This window comes from Lygodium microphyllum, chromosome 18, assembly GCF_053477565.2.
Source record: "Lygodium microphyllum isolate KBCC chromosome 18, Lygodium_microphyllum_v1.1.10, whole genome shotgun sequence".
In the NCBI taxonomy this organism is placed as follows: Eukaryota; Viridiplantae; Streptophyta; class Polypodiopsida; order Schizaeales; family Lygodiaceae; genus Lygodium; species Lygodium microphyllum.
The window spans coordinates 104,848,222-104,864,535 of record NC_141152.1 but is presented as its reverse complement, the minus strand read 5'-3'; the positions used below and the strand labels follow the sequence as shown (position 1 = coordinate 104,864,535).

The following is a 16,314-nucleotide window of genomic DNA, read 5'->3' as shown; positions in this document are numbered from 1 at the left end:
GGGCGTTCGTGCATGTAAGCATAGTTCAGAATTTGGGGCAAATTTGTGCCAAAATTTTGGGGATTTGTCCAGATTTGATGCGAGCAAGACACAACACTGATATTTGTCTCAGAAATTGCAAGAATTTATGACATTTTGCCTCCGACATTTGGGGCTTTTCATGTACATGCAACAATTGAGCTGAAATTTACCCAATTTCTCGACATTGATGCACATTGGACCCCGTGCAATTTGGGGCTTTTGCTGTTCGGGTGAAATTTCTGCGCCATTTGGTCATTTCATGTACATGCGGGTTTAATTCCATGCAATTTGGACACCTAGTACTTGAAAATTTCGGTGGTTTTGCTGAAATTGCTCTATTTTGGCAAAATTGGCCTAGTCTATGCATGTTAGAGACAATGCAGATGTATGGTTGATGCTTTGAGCACAAAAATTTTGGGGCTTTTGACCATGTGTGTCAAATTTTGTGCCCATGGGTGCATGCACAACAGAAATTGCAGCTAAACTTTGGGACTTCTCATGTAATGTGATGTATTTGTCCTTGGAACAACTGTAATCAGTTGTGGAGTGCTGTAGCACAAGGTTTAGTGCTTCTGAAAAAAATTTGTAGATCTGAAATTTCTACTTTTAGGTGGTCATTTATTGCTGGTTGGTACTTGTTTGTACCTTGGTCACTTGTGTGACAGTTTGGACCTGCATTTGCTGAATTTTTTTGTCACATTTGGGCTGAAAATCATGGCTGGCAGCAGTGACAAAAGTCATCTCATGCACATTAAAAAGCTTAAAGGAGCACATAACTTTGCAGTTTGGCAAAAACAGTGCTATAATATCCAGTTGCAAAAGAAGCAAGCAAAGCCGATTAAGACCAAATGAGCAAAGCCAACAGATATGGAAATGAAGTGTTGGAAATAAAGGCCCTCATGCCTTTAAATGTGCTCGGGTGTGAACACACCCTTAGCACTTGTACTTACACATATAGATCTATCTAAAAACCTAAAGATACATACTCATCATTGTACCTTAAAACGTGCTCACTCTCTATTCGGCTCTCTCACTCTCTCTCTGTCTCTGTGCCTAACGAACACCTACTATCTCGATCTTCATGCCTAACCCGTCACTACAAACTGGTATCAAAGTTGTAGTTAAGAAGTTTGTACTTCTCGGAGTTCGAGCAAGAGCTGACAAGCAGGCGTGCAGGTCGTTAGGTCGTCTTTTGACCTGGCAAGCAGGTGGGAGGCAATCGGTTGTACCAATTGACAGTCGGTTGTAGTAGCTGACGAACGACAGGCGACCAGTTCTGAAGACATGCTGCAGGAGACCCCAAACGACATGCTGCAGACGACTAGGACCAGACAAAACAACTAGCAAGAGACGTTGCACATAAGACGACGACCAGAGCACGCGGGTCCAACGCATGATGGAGGCAGCAGCCGGCACGTGGCGGGTAGCAGGTGACGAGCCCGCTGTACAACGACCACATGAAGGGACTGGAGGCGCTTTGCATGGCAGACAGGTCCAGTACGTGGGGGGATGGTTGAACGGGTCACATCTTTCAAACAAAAAAGGGGGAGAAATTCTATTTCTTCAAAATCTCCTTTGAATTTGTCTCCTCTCCTCCGAGTGTTTGCGTGCAGAAGCACAGTGTGCAAATCTTTGCAAGTTTAGGCCCACAAATTTGGGGCTTTTCCAGATGGAGTGCTGTCTATGCAAAATTGAGGCATCTCCGTCAGAAATTGCAGACATTGTGCGCATTTGAATTGGGGATTTCGCCAAAATTATTGAAATTTTGCTCATCTGAGTGAACTTTCTCAACATTGGACCTATAAAATTTGGGGCTTTTCTCGGACTTAGGGATTGTGATGCAAGACAAGCAATTTTGTCTCAGAAATTGCAAGAATTTGTGACATTTTGCCTCCGACATTTTAGGCTTTTCATGTACAAGCATAAATTGGGCTGAAATTTACCCAATTTCTCGATATTGACACACATTGGACCTCGTGCAATTTGGGGTTTTTGCAGTTTGGGCAAAGTCTATGCAGCATTTAGTCATTTTGTGTACATGCAGGTTGAATTTCACGCAATTTGGATATCAACACTTGGTAAAATTTGGGGGTTTTGCTGAAATTGCTCTATTTTGGAAAAATTGTCATGTTCTATGCATGACAGAGAAAATGCAGCTGTGTGTTTGATGCTTTGAGCACAAAATTTTGGGGCTTTTGACCATTCCTGTCAAATTTTATGCCCGTGGGTACATATACAATAGAAATTGCAAATAAAATTTGGAATTTCTCATGTAATGTGATGCATATGCCCTTGGAACAGCTGTAATCAGTTGTGGAATGCTTGTAGCACATGGTTTGGTACTTCTGAAATTTTATTTACAGATCTGAAATCTGTGCTACTATATGGTCATTTATTGTTGGTTGGTACTTGTTTGTACCTTGGTCCCTTGGGTGACAATTTTGGCATGCATTTGCTGTTTTTTTGTCACATTTGGGCTGAAAAACATGGCTGGCAGCAATGACAACAGTAATCTAATGCACATAAAGAAGCTTGAAGGAGCAAATAACTTTGCAGTTTAGCAAAAGCAATGCTACAATATCCTGTTGCAAAAGAAGTAGGCAAAGCCGATCAAAACACAAGGGGCAAAGCCTACAAATAGGAACAAGACAATTGGGGTGAATTAAATGAGCTTGCACGCTCAACCATCGAGCTATCGATTTCTGATGCCTTCTTGTTCAACATTGAAGGTTTGGATTCTGCATATGCTATTTGGACTAGACTCCAAGAATTGTATGCACAAAAGAGTGTTGCAAGCAAAGTGTATTGGCTGAAAAAGCTTATGGATTTGCGTATGAAAGAGGGTACAGCAATGTCTACTCACTTGAGTGAGTTTAACTCCATTTTCAGCCAACTGGTTGCCTTGAAGTTCATGATTGATGAGGAATTTAAGGCTACTTTCTTGCTTTGCACTTTACCAGAGAGTTGGGATACATTCGAGACTGCTATGAGCAATTATAATGTGATCCTTTTGTATACTGATGTAGAGAGTGCTCTACTCATGGAAGAAATGAATCGGCAAAACAATGCATCCAATAAGACTTCCAGTACTTTGCATACTAGGGGCAGATTACAACAAAAGGGAAAATATGATAGCAAGGAACGCAGTACATCATGTGGCAAAGATGTTGAATGCCATCATTGTGGCAAGAAGGGTCACTTTAAATGTGACTGCGACAAAAGGAAGAAAGATAAATAAAAAGGCAATAAGACAAATGATAGCAAGGAAGAAAAAAAAGACAGTCAACCTAAGAAGAGCAGTGTAAAAATTAAAGAGGTGAATGTAGTCACTCATGACAGTGATAGTGGGAGTAATGTACTCTTTGTCTCTTCACACTTTGGTGCACATGCTTTACTTGCAAATACAGCTGATGGCATGCATACCTAGATTCTCGATTCCAGTGCTTCCTTTCATGTCACCCCTCATCATGAGTGGCTCTCTGACTATATAGGGAGCCAACATGGTGTTGTCCATCTTGGAGACAACTATGCATGTGACATTACACGTATTGGCAGTGTGCAGTTGCAGTTTTAGCATGGCTGTCTTCACACTTTAGTATGTATGGCATGTACCTTAGCTCAAGAAGAGCTTGATTAGCACAGGGCAGCTAGATGATGATGGTTTTCATACCACCTTTGGTAATGGAAAATGGAAGATCTGTAAGGGATCTAGAGTGATTGCCAAAGGTTGCAAGAGTGATACTTTGTATCCACTTCATATATCTAGTGTGTGTGCCCATGTTATTGATGTGACCGAGCAGCCAAGCGTTTCTTTGTGGCATGGCCAGTTGGGACACATGAGTCAAACAGGAATGAAAGTGCTTTCTTGTTTGGGTTACTTGCCTTGTCTTCGTTATGCTGATTTTGAGCATTGTGATCAATGTATGTATGGCAAACATACACAAACATCTCATAAAAAGTCTCTTTCTTTGAAATCTTCTCCTCTAGAGTTAATACATTCAAATATATGTCAGATACCAGGATTATCTTTAGGGGGAAAGAAATATTTTGTCACCTTTGTTGATGATGCTACAAGGAAGATATGGGTTTATCCTATTCGTAGCAAGGATGAAGTGCTTCACAAGTTTAAAAAATTATTGGCATTGGCTGAAAATCTGATTGATAAGATACTTAAGTGCCTTCGCTCTTACAATGGTGGGGGATATGTGTCCAACGCCTTTCAAGCATTTTGTGACAGCAAAGGGATAAAGCGGGAGCTCACTGCCCCTCATAATCCACCCCAAAATGGAGTCGCAAAGCATATGAATCAAACCATATAGGATAAGGTCCGTACAATGCTGTCTCATACTGCATTACCCCATGATTTTTGGGTAGAGGTTGTTATGACAGCAGTTCACTTAATTAATTGGTCACCAAACAGGTCTTTGGGAAGCGGGGAAAGTTCTCCAAGAAGCGTGGTCGGACAAGCCACCTTCATATGCTCGTCTGAAAGTGTTTGGCTGCGACGCTTTTGTGCACATTTGTAAGGAAAAACGCAGTACACTTGAGCCAAAGTCCTGTAAATGCATTTTCCTGGGATATGGTGACGAGACGAGGGTGAAATGGGGTATAAATTCTGGGATCCCGAGAAAAGGAAAATAGTACACACCAATGACATTATCTTGCGAGAAGACGAAAAGACTAAGGAGACCCATAGGGTTGTATTCTGGGAAGAAATACCTTTTGGACAGCAAAATGTGTCCGCTGTACAACAGCAAATACGTGATGTAAATGAACCTATAAATGCAAGAAATGATGTTGGAAATGATCAATCAAGCATGAATAGCCAAGACAGCAAGTTGCTAATCCTGATTTACGGACTGAAATGCCATGACAACAAGCTAAAAATGGAAATTTACAAGCTCAACAACCAGCAAACAATGATCATTGGGTTCTAGGGCTACTAGACAACGTGACAGCATATTTGTTCCTGGTGCAAATTATGTGGTTGATTATGTCATGTTGACAGACTGTGGTGAACCGTCTTGCTTTTGTTGGGATGTAAAGGTCCTTTATTCACCTCCGTGTATTTTACACGTGTATTGTTATGTTGTACATGTGAATGCACCCTTACGGGCCCTAAGTATAAATACATTTTATTCTTTATGTACCAACACATTGTTGGTACACCCAAAATCTGTTTGTCACTCTTACTCTCACTCACTCACTTGTTCACTTCCTCTGCTGCAAATCTTCACGCTTCTGCTACCCGCGCGCTCCAACAGCTTTGAGGAAGCAATGGGCAGACACGACACTAAGAAATGGAATAAAACCATGTTGTCAAAGATGAAATCTCTTGAAAAAAATGACATTTGGGACTTGGTGCAGTTGCCTAAAGGGTAGAAAACACTTCCATGCAAATGGATTTACAAGATAAAGGTCACTTCTCGTTCCTCACCAAAGTATAAAGTAAGATTGGTCGCAAAGGGATATAAGCAAGAGCATGGAATTGACTTTGATGAGATTTTCTCTCCTGTAGTCAAGATGACTACATTGAGAACCATTTTGGGCTTGCTTGCAATTGAAGATATGGAACTCATACAGATGGATGTAAAGACTGCATTTTTACATGGTGATCTACATGAAGACATATATATGCAACAGCCTAAAGGGTTTGTGGAAAAAGGGAAAGATAAGATCGTATGTAAACTCAAAAGGAGTTTGTATGGGCTGAAATAAGCACCAAGAGAATGGTATCATAAGTTTGATACATTCATGTAGTCTCAAGGTTTTCATAAAAGTCAAGTGGATCACTGCTTGTACACCAAGAAGACAACAGATGGCAGCCTGATTATCTTGGTTTTGTATGTTGATGACATGCTGATTGCGAGCCAGGATACTCATGCCTTGGACTCACTAAAGCAAAGTCTTCATGGCAGCTTTGACATGAAGGATCTTGGTGATGCAAATCACATTCTTGGCATGCGAATACTCAGAGATAGGTCGAAAGGATTACTCTATCTATCTCAGCAGGAGTATATCTCCAAGGTTTTGCAACGTTTCAATATGGAGGGGGGGAAAACAATTGGGGTTCCATTGCCTCCATATGTGAAACGCAGTGCAGAGGACAGCTCTACATCTGATGATGAAAAGGCTAAAATGGCCAAGATACCATATGCTTGAGTTGTTGGCAATTTTATGTATGCTATGGTTGCTACACGTCTTGACGTTGCCTTTCCAGTGGGAGTGGTTAGCAGATACATAGCAAACCCTGGCAAGAAGCATTGGGATACAGTGGAAGGTATTATGAGATACCTCAAAGGCACAAAGGAGATCTGCATCTGCTTTGGAAAGCAGAAGCCATCTTTTGTTGGCTTTACAGATGTAGACTATGCTGGTCATGCGGATTGCAGAAAGTCCACTTCTGGATATGTGTTTACTTTCACAAGAGAAGTAGTCTCTTTGATCTCTAGGCTACAAAAGTGTGTTGCATTATCTACTACAGAGGCAGAGTATGTGGCTGCCACTGAGGCATGCAAGGAGGCTTTATGGCTTTCACATCTGGTGGGAGAGCTTGGCATCATAGAGTTACCTATTCTCCATTGTGATAGTCAAAGTACAATCATGCTAGCACGGAATCCTGTCTTTCATGCAAAGACAAAGTACATACACGTGAAGTACCACTTCATTAGAAATGTACTTGACAGCAAGAGCATTGAGCTTGTCAAAGTGCATACAGATGATAACCCTACAGACCTTCTCACAAAGGGTCTTTCAACAGAGCGGTTTGCTCATTGCCGACAGATGATGGGAATTGGATAGATATATGTATTTCAGCTTTGTACATACCTAGACTTAGTTGATTTTTTTTTCTCCTCTTAAGGCACATTGCCTTTAGGTCAAAGGTTGTTGGGAATAAAGGCCCTCGTTCCTTTAAATGTGCTCAGGTGTGAACACACCCTTAGCACTTGTACTTACACATATATATCTATCTAAAAATCTAAAGGTACATACTCGTCATTGTACCTAAAAATGTGCTCACTCTCTATTCTGCTCTCTCTCACTCTCTCTATCTCTCCACGCTTGACAAACAACTACTGTCTCGATTATCGTGCCTAACCCGTCACTATAGGAAGAGTGGGATGAGTTAAATGAGCTTGCATGCTTAACCATCGAGCTATCGATTTCTGATGCCTCGCTGTTTAACGTTGAAGGTTTGGATTCTGCCTATGTTATTTGGACTCGGCTAGAAGAACTGTACGCCCAACAAAGTACCGCAAGCAAAGTTTACTGGTTGAAAAAAGCTTATGGATTTGCGTATGAAAGAGGGTACAACAATGTCTACTCACTTGAGTGAGTTGAACTCCATTTTCAGCCAGCTGGTTGCCTTGAACTTCATGATTGATGAAGAATTTAAGGCTACGTTCTTACTTTGCACTCTGCCAGAGAGTTGGGATACATTCAGACTGCTATGAGCAATTCTAATGCGATCCTTCTTTATGTTGATGTAGAGAGTGCTCTACTCATAGAAAAAATCAATCGGCAGAACAATGCATCCAGTAAGTCTTCCAGTGCTTTGCATACTAGGGGCAAATCACAACAGAAAGGCAAATCTGATAGCAAGACACGTAGTAAATCACATGGTAAGAATGTTGAATGCCATCATTGTGGCAAGAAGGATCACTTTAAAGGTAACTGCTACAGATGAAAGAAAGAGAAATGAAAAGGCAAGAAGACAAATGATAGCAAGGAAGAAAAGAAAGACAGTCAACCTAAGAAGAGCAGTGTAAAAATTGAAGACGTGAATGTAGTCACTCGTGACACTGACAGTGGGAATGACGTACTCTTTGTCTCTTTACACTTTAGTATACATGCTTTACTTGTAGATACGGATGATGGCATGCACTCTTGGATTCTAGATTCAGGTGTTTCCTTTCATGTCGCCCCTCATCGTGAGTCATTTTCTAACAATACAAAGGGTCGACATGGTATTGTCCATCTTGGGGACAACTATGCATGTGACATTGCAAGTATTGGCAGTGTGCAGTTGTAGTTTCAGCATGGTTCTATCTTCACACTTCAGCATGTACGACATGTACCTCAGCTTAAGAAGAGCTTGATTAGCACAAGGCAACTAGATGACAATGAACTTCATACCACCTTTGGTGATGGGAAATGGAAGATCTGTAAGGGATCTAGGGTGATTGCCAAAGGTTGAAAAAGTGATACCGTGTATCCTCTCCATGTATCTAGTGTGCATGACCATGTTGTTGCTGTGACCGAGCAGCCAAGTATTTCTTTGTGGGGAGCAAACTTGAGCCAAAGTTCTGTAAATGCATTTTCCTAGAATATGGTGACAAGGGTAAAATGGGGCATAGATTATGGGATCCTGAGAAAATAAAAATAGTACGCAACAATGATGTTATCTTCCAAGAAGATCGCATGCATAAACAGCCCGAAAAGACAAAGGAGGTCGGTAGGGTTGTATTCCGGGAAGAAATACCTTTTGGATAACAAAATGTACCCACTGTACAACAACAAATACCTGCTGTAAATAAACGTGCGAATGCAGAAAATAATGATGCTAGAAATGATCAGCCATCCATTGCCTATAATGATGAGTCACTGGATGTGCAGGAACAACCAGGACATCAAGCTGTTAATGCTCATTTGCAGGCTGAAATGCCAGGACAGCAAGCTGAAAATGAAAATTTGCAAGCTCCACAACCAGCAAACAATGATCATTGGGTTAGGAGATCGTCTAGGGCTACTAGATAACCTGATCGATTCGTTCCTGGTGCAAACAATGTGACTAGTTATGTCATGTTGACAGACTCAAGTCAACTGTCTTGCTTCAAGGAAGCAATGGACAGATTGGACAACAAGAAATGGTATAAAGCTATGTTGTCAGAGATCGAATCTCTTGAGAAAAATGGCACTTGGGACTTGGTGCAGTTGCCTAAATGGCAGAAAACCCTTCCATGCAAATGGGTTTACAAGATGGTCACTTCTGGTTCCTCGCCAAAGTACAAAGTAAGATTGGTTGCGAAGAGGTACAAGCAAGAACATGGAGTTGACTTTGATAAGATCTTCTCTCCTGTAGTCAAGATGACTACATTGAGAACCATTTTGGGCTTGGTTGTAGAGCTGAAGATATGGAGCTCATACAAATGGATGTAAAGACTATATTCTTACATGGTGATCTGCAAGAAGACATATATGTGAGGCAACCTAAAGGGTTTGTGGCAAAAGGAAAAGAGAAGATGGTATGTAAACTCAAAAGGAGTTTGTATGGGCTGAAATAAGCACCAAGAGAATGATATCATAAGTTTGATACGTTGATGTAGTCTCAAGATTTTCATAGAAGTCAAGTGGATCACTGCCTGTACACCAAGAAGGCAGCAGACGGTAGCCTAATTATCTTGGTTCTATATGTTGATGACATGTTGATTGTTGGCATGGATACTCATGCCTTGGACTCACTGAAGCAAAGTCTTCATGGCAACTTTGACATGAAGGATCTTGGTGATGCAAATCACATTCTTGGCATGCGAATACTCAGAGATAGATCAAAAGGATTACTCTACCTATCTCAGCAGGAGTATATTTCCAAGGTTTTGCAGCATTTCAATATGGAGGGGAGGGAACACTTGGGGTTCCATTGCCTCCATATGTGAAACTCAGTGCAAAGGACATCCCTACATCTGATGATGAGAAGACTGAAATGGCCAAGATACCATATGCTTCAACTGTTGGCAGTTTGATGTATACTATGGTTGCTACATATCCTAACGTTGCCTTTGCAATGGGAGTAGTTAGTAGATACATGAAAAACCCTGGTAAAAAGCATTGGGAAGCAATGAAAGGTATTGTGAGATACCTCAAAAGCACAAAGGATTTGTGCATCTGCTTTGAAAAGCAGAAGGCATCCGTCGTTGGCTTTACGGATGCAAACTATGTTGGTCATGCGGACTGCAGAAAGTCCACTTCTGGGTATGTGTTTACCTTCACAGGAGGAGCAATCTCTTGGATCTCCATGCTACAAAAGTGTATTGCATTGTCTACTATAGAGGCAGAGTATGTGGCTGCCACTAAGGCATGCAAAGAGGCTTTATGGCTTTCACATCTCGTGGGAGAGCTCGGCATTATAGAGTTGTCTATTCTCCATTGTGATAGTCAAAGTGCTATCATGCTAGCACGGAATCCCATCTTTCATGCAAAGACGAAGCACATACAAGTGACAGCAAGAGCATTGAGCTTGTCAAAGCGCATACAGATAATAATCCTGCAGATCTTCTCACGAAGGGTCTTCCAGCAGAGCGGTTTGCTCATTGCCGACAGATGATGGGAGTTGGATAGATATATATATTTCAGCTTTGTACATACCTAGATTTAGCTTATTCTTTTATCGTCTTAAGGCACATTGCCTTTAGGTGGGAGGTGGTTGGGAATAAAGGGCCATCATGGCTTTTATTTGTGCACGGGTGTGAACACAACCTTAGCACTTTTGTACTTTCATACATATCTATCTAAAACCTAAAGAGGTACAACACAACAAATTGTACCAAAGAGCATCGTGCATCTCTATCTTTGACTCTCACTCGCTACTCTTGCTCACGTATCGCTCTCTACCTGACATTTTCATTGCCGGACATTGCATCGCCACTGCTGAGCATCGCTCACTTCAGAAAAAGAGGCAGGACTATGGATATCATGGAGTCTAAGACTGCCATTTGATGACAAATGCAAAGATCTTCAGAAGAAGGTAAAAAGATCAAGAGAAGAGTCACCAAAGACCATATGGTTTCAAGATTTCCAAATTGTCCAAAAAGATCAGAACCTGTCCCCAAAAATTGTTCTTTTGGGGCGGGGGGGGGGGGGGGGGGGGGCGAACAACCTCCATAAACACAAGCGGTAAGATCCAACATAGCCACAAGTTTTTGCCAAAACCATCAGGAAGCCTAAGGTGGCCATATAACAACTGCTGCAAAGATCTCCTAAAGAAGGTTAAAACATCAATTGAAGAGTCACCAAAGATGGTTTCAAGGTTTCCAAATTGTCCAAAACGCCCAGGACCTGAGCTTTAAAAAAAGAGGGAAAGAGCCCCTCAAAACAGGAGGCAAGATCCCAAACATCCACAAGTTTTTTCCAATACCATCAGAAAGGAGCTCTAGAGCCACAGGCTAAAGGGCGAAACAATAAAATGTGAGACTGTTTCCTTAGGTGCATTGTTAAACAATGCTCGACTCACAATGCCTCCTTGCAAGATATGCCCTAGAGGGCAACCCAAGCACCCAAAATCTCTACACGAAAGGTCTAAGGAGAAGCTTACTTTTCCATATCTGTCCTAGAAAACTTCTCCACCATTGTCCAGACTTTGCCACATACCAGATAGTATTAACATCATTCTTTGCACATGACAATACAGTGCCTTTGCAATCAGAGTATAAGGATAAATGTCTGGCAGTGAGTAAATCATATCGCAGAATCCAATAGATAGTCTAAATTATCGATGGAGTGAAGGAACTGGTTCAAATGATTTAACAAGCCCTTTGTTCTAGCATGATCTGTCACACAGGGCTGACCTCTGAGTCCCTTATTTTTTTCCCCTCGCTACCCATCCTGTTCACACGATGTTGACACATTTGGCTGATAATGGGCAACTTGTTGGCTTATCCCTTTCATCAATTCAGTATTTTGTTAGGCAGGCATTGGCTAATGATACCATTATGATATTGAAAGCTAATCAAGATAACTTCCGTAAGGCATTGGACATTTGGGACCTGTTTGGTCAGGCTTCAGGGCTACATGGCAAACTTATTTGTTCCACCAAAGTATTGACAGAAATTACTATATTGAATATGCCATATTAGGGGAAGCAAAATAGATCCATATCAAGTAATAGTAGAGGAACAAAATAGGTCCATAAAACAAAAATGTTTGTTCCACCTAGATCCTAGAGACGAGTTGAAAGCCTAAACCAAAAACATCCATTTCAACTACCTAATTAGAAATTTGCATTCACAACCTACATCTTTTAGACAAGCATATGCAATAAATTTTGAACCTAGAGATCAAAAATACATGCTTAAATTTCAGAACACTATTTACCATGCATATCCAAATATTTTATGGAAGCCACAAGCTCCCTCCTTTTGTTGCCCAATTAATCCCTGGAAGATCATTTGGCATCCATGAGAGGATCAAGTGCATGCCACCTTTTTGCAAGCTGAATTGTTGGTTGTTTCTAGGCTAGTTCCTTGGCAAGGTAAACAAGATGAGCGCCCCAAGTTTAATCAGATGGCACGACTAGGATTGGTTTTTATTGTTGATGGAACATCATCAGCATGAGGTGTCCTGATGTCCTTTTGCACCATCTAATGGGCTTTTAGTATCCCTTGCAGATACCTAGTTCTGGGACATGCTTTCCTTGCATTTGCAAGATCAGCAGCCTTTCCCTAGCCTTGCTCCGGATGATCCCTAGAAGAATTAAAGACTTACAAAGAGGCTGCATTTGGAGGGTGTTTCTATTAATCAAATCTATCACCTACTTCTGGTTGGCAGCTGAAGCCAGTTCTGTTTGGGGCCATCATAAAAGCAAGTCATGGTGGAAATTGACTTCAGCAGCCAATAATCACAGTTTGGGTTGTTCTTTAGGTGGGAGTTTGGCCTCACATTCGATGGGTTTAGTGGGAGTTGTGGTTGTCATGCCACTAGCTGCATTCGAGATGTGAGAGGTATGATCAGCGCTAGAGTTGGGCATTTTGCTAGTAGTGGGCTGTGATCTTGGGCGATAGCTTGGTTCACGTACTGCTGAGCTAGACTTTGGAGATTCTACGAACTTGGTGGTCTGATTCTCTTGTGCTGTGAGTATCTCTGGCATGATGTTTCGTGTGGTCAAGTTTGAGGGTGGCATCTGAGTAGGGCCTTTGGTTGTTTTGACTTTAGGTAGCTAAATCTAGATGTTACCCGCATAGTAGCCTTGCGCTTGCAATAAGGTCTTGGGGACCCATCGCGGCTTGACCATGCGTCGACATTTATGGCAAAGCCTTGGCTTCCTGGGTTTTGGGTGCGGATGATGAGCCTTGTGAGGCCAGTGGTTTTCTATTACTAGGTGGCCATCCCTGTTTAGGTATCCATTTAAACTGGGATTCATGGGCTTCAGTGTGGGTTCTAGTGGGTTTTTGGCCTCGAGGCGGGGTGGGTTGTGACGAGGCACGACCCCCCTACTTAGACTTGGCGATGGTTTTCTTTACTGATGGCTTTGTGGACTTGGAAAGGGTCATACCGCCCTTGCTGAAAGCTGTAACTATGCAGACATTACCCATGGCAAGGTGGATGTGCTACAACTTGTAGTCTACATTGCAACAAGCTTGCTTCTTGAAAGTTCGTCCCAATAGCAATTTTGTACCTGCATTCTTAGTGTTGGGCAACACATAGAGAATTATCGGCATGTTTTCAGACTCGATAGAAACTCCAACCTTGCACTTTCCCAGAAGTTTGTAGGGTTGGCCTCCATAAGGGGTGAGACTAGCATTAGTGGGCTGCAACTGCGGTTTGCCAATTTGGGTCCAATGGTCATGCATCAAGGTATTAAAATCAACTCCCTCATCGATCAATGAGCTGATGGTGCATGTGTGTTTGGCAGTGACCGTCATGCGTAGGTAAGCTAGTGGTACTGCTTCTTCATCCTCACTATCCATCTCAGTGATAGTGGCTACTCGTACGTTGATTGGCAACATTGGCATTGGGGACTCATACAATGGGTGCATGGGGGGAAAGTACTTTTTTATGCAACTGCCATTGAAGAAGCCTATGCCCTCGCCCTCTAGGGTTTCAAGTTCTACGTTGCCAGTTCAGCTAATGGTTCAAAACTTGAAAGGTCCTAGTCCCCGAAACTTCAGTTTTTGCTTATGTCCTTTGATTGAGTACAGTAGTTTACCATACCTCCCCCTCCTTGAATTGAGAATTCCTTCCTAGGATGAAAGGGTTAGAGGATGACGGCCATTCAGCACCTAATGTGAGAGTTTTACCTTTGCATGAGCTAGTTCCGATTATGCTCGATGTTAGCATAGCTGTCCATGTCGAAAGGGCGAATGCCTACATGCATAATATAAGTGAGGACATCAAGCAAGAAGTCACCAAAGTCCATTCGACTAGCGACATGCAACTCCTCTTTGATGATGCGATCTAAAACCGGATGTCCCTCAATGTGCTCTTCTAGGGGTCGGTTACAAATAGAAGACAACACCCTATAGGAAGTTGGAGCGACATAGGTTGAGTCATATTCACATGTCTTGATTGCGCGTCACTGTTCAGCGTTGGTCATTATTTGGTATCCCACTTGCTCCCATTGCAATCGTAGAGCGTACCATTTCCATAAGGAGGAGGAGTTATGGTCGACAAGCTGTTCCAACTCCGCAATTTCTTGATTTGTGGCAAGAGTTGTAGTCTTGTTATATGACGTAATGAGACATTGCTTGATGGCTTGTTCGTGGGATATCTTAGTTGCAATTAATTCTTGAGCTGCTTCAGAAGCCTTGACGAATACAAATTCTGACCCTTTCCAAGAGCAAGGGAGTGTTTGTACTTCTGTTGCTATAGGTTTGTCCAAGAGGCCTAAGTCTAGTCGTTCGTAGCTTTTAGCCACAGTTATGAAAGTAGCATCCAAGCATCAAAGGCAAGCAACCAAGTCGTCCCTCGTATTTTCAGTTAAGTCCGCGGCCAAGATTAAGATTGATCATCACTCATAAGAAGGTCGAAGGCCAGTGGGGGGTTGAGGCATATATAATAAAACTCCATTCAAATGCAAGGTCTTTCTTTGGAGAATGCTTATTGCTGGATTTTCCTTGCTTTGACTCTCTCTAGAAGAAATATATCTAAGGGCACTGCAACTTTTGTAGTACCAATGTGGAGTCTTCCTGGGACAAGTTTATCTCTTATCCATTGGCTAGGAAGATCTAGTCTCTCCTATCTGAGATTTGGCAAAAACTGGTGGGACCTCTTATACATCCCTCTGATTGGGTGTTCAACAAGGCAAAATTTTCTACTCCTGCGCAACTGCACACGAAAATAATGTTTCACTTTCTCATATTTTGGGATTGTTTGGCATAATTGGGTCACCTAGAATACCTCACCAAACAAATTGAAAGGTCTTCTCCATTGGCACCTAGACCTTGTTCAGCATGCAGACCTCCCTTCGGAGGATTTGGTCTCTTGGCATACAGTAGTTTCCTCAGCTATTCTACCATCTCCTTAGTTCTTCATGACTCTTCTATTCCGGTACTTTTACAATAATTAATATTATTATTCTTTAGAGAGAGAGAGAGAGAGAGAGAGAGCGATGGAGAGAGCGGAAGGTTGTCGTCGCCTGTGCACCGTCCCCTAGCACTGCCCGTCTATTCAGTGAGTCCTTGTCAGCATGTGGACCTGTGTGGTCTATCGGAAAGACCTGCGACTTCATGCGTGGATCTCCAACCCCGTAACATTCGGCCACGCTGCAGACGTCCTCCACATTCGCCCGTCCTCGTGCTCGTGCTCGCTCAGATTCGGAGAGGCGTTGCACTACAGTGACCTCGCCTACTACTGTCGTCACCAAATAAAAGGTGCGCCTGATCTAACTGATCAAGTGTTGCTGTGCTTTTGCCTGGTCCAGCCTTCCGCAAGCCCTGCCCCTGCACACCTGTCCTCTGTCGCAACAATTTCTGCTCTGGGATCAGAGTTTCATCTGGTGCCCACATTTGCTCGTCAGGCACAGTCCCTGCATAGGAGAAGGGACAGCTCTGCCTCGCCTCTGCGGGGTCAGCCTTCACGCACCCAGGCAGTAAATGACCTGCTGTCCGCGCAGTCAGCTGCGCATCCTCTGAGCCCCCTTATCCAGAGCCTGTGGACCAGACATTATTACACATGCAATCTGCCCCTGTGCACCAATAAAGAGAGCAGACCTGCCCCTGTACAGAGAAAGTGTGCGAGAGAGAGAGAGAGAGAGAGAGAGAGAGAGAGAGAGAGAGAGAGAAGGAATTTTGTGTTCAGAATCTGGTTCTGCTATAACAAATCTGCAGGAATCTAATGGCATCAATATGGCCTTTCTCGATCAGCAGATTGGGCAAGGGAATGACAAAGACTTCACCGATCTGGATGGTGATTCCTCGGCTAATGAACTCAAGCCATTGCAGGATAGTGAAGAGATGCAAAAACGTCGTAGGATGACGGTCGAAGAACCGGCTTGGGCCCGAATTTGTCTCAGCCAGAGGTTCACGTTTCCTGTTCACAGCCCGATGGATAAGAAACTCTTCCAATGTGTGAAGTTGGATA

General features: G+C 42.6%; 1 protein-coding gene across 5 annotated transcripts in view; it reads right to left on the bottom strand.

The window, feature by feature from the left end:
• LOC148021222 (Cyclophilin-like peptidyl-prolyl cis-trans isomerase family protein) overlaps positions 1-16,314 on the bottom strand; it is a 113,283-nt gene that overhangs the window by 2,707 nt on the left and 94,262 nt on the right. The window lies entirely within an intron of this gene.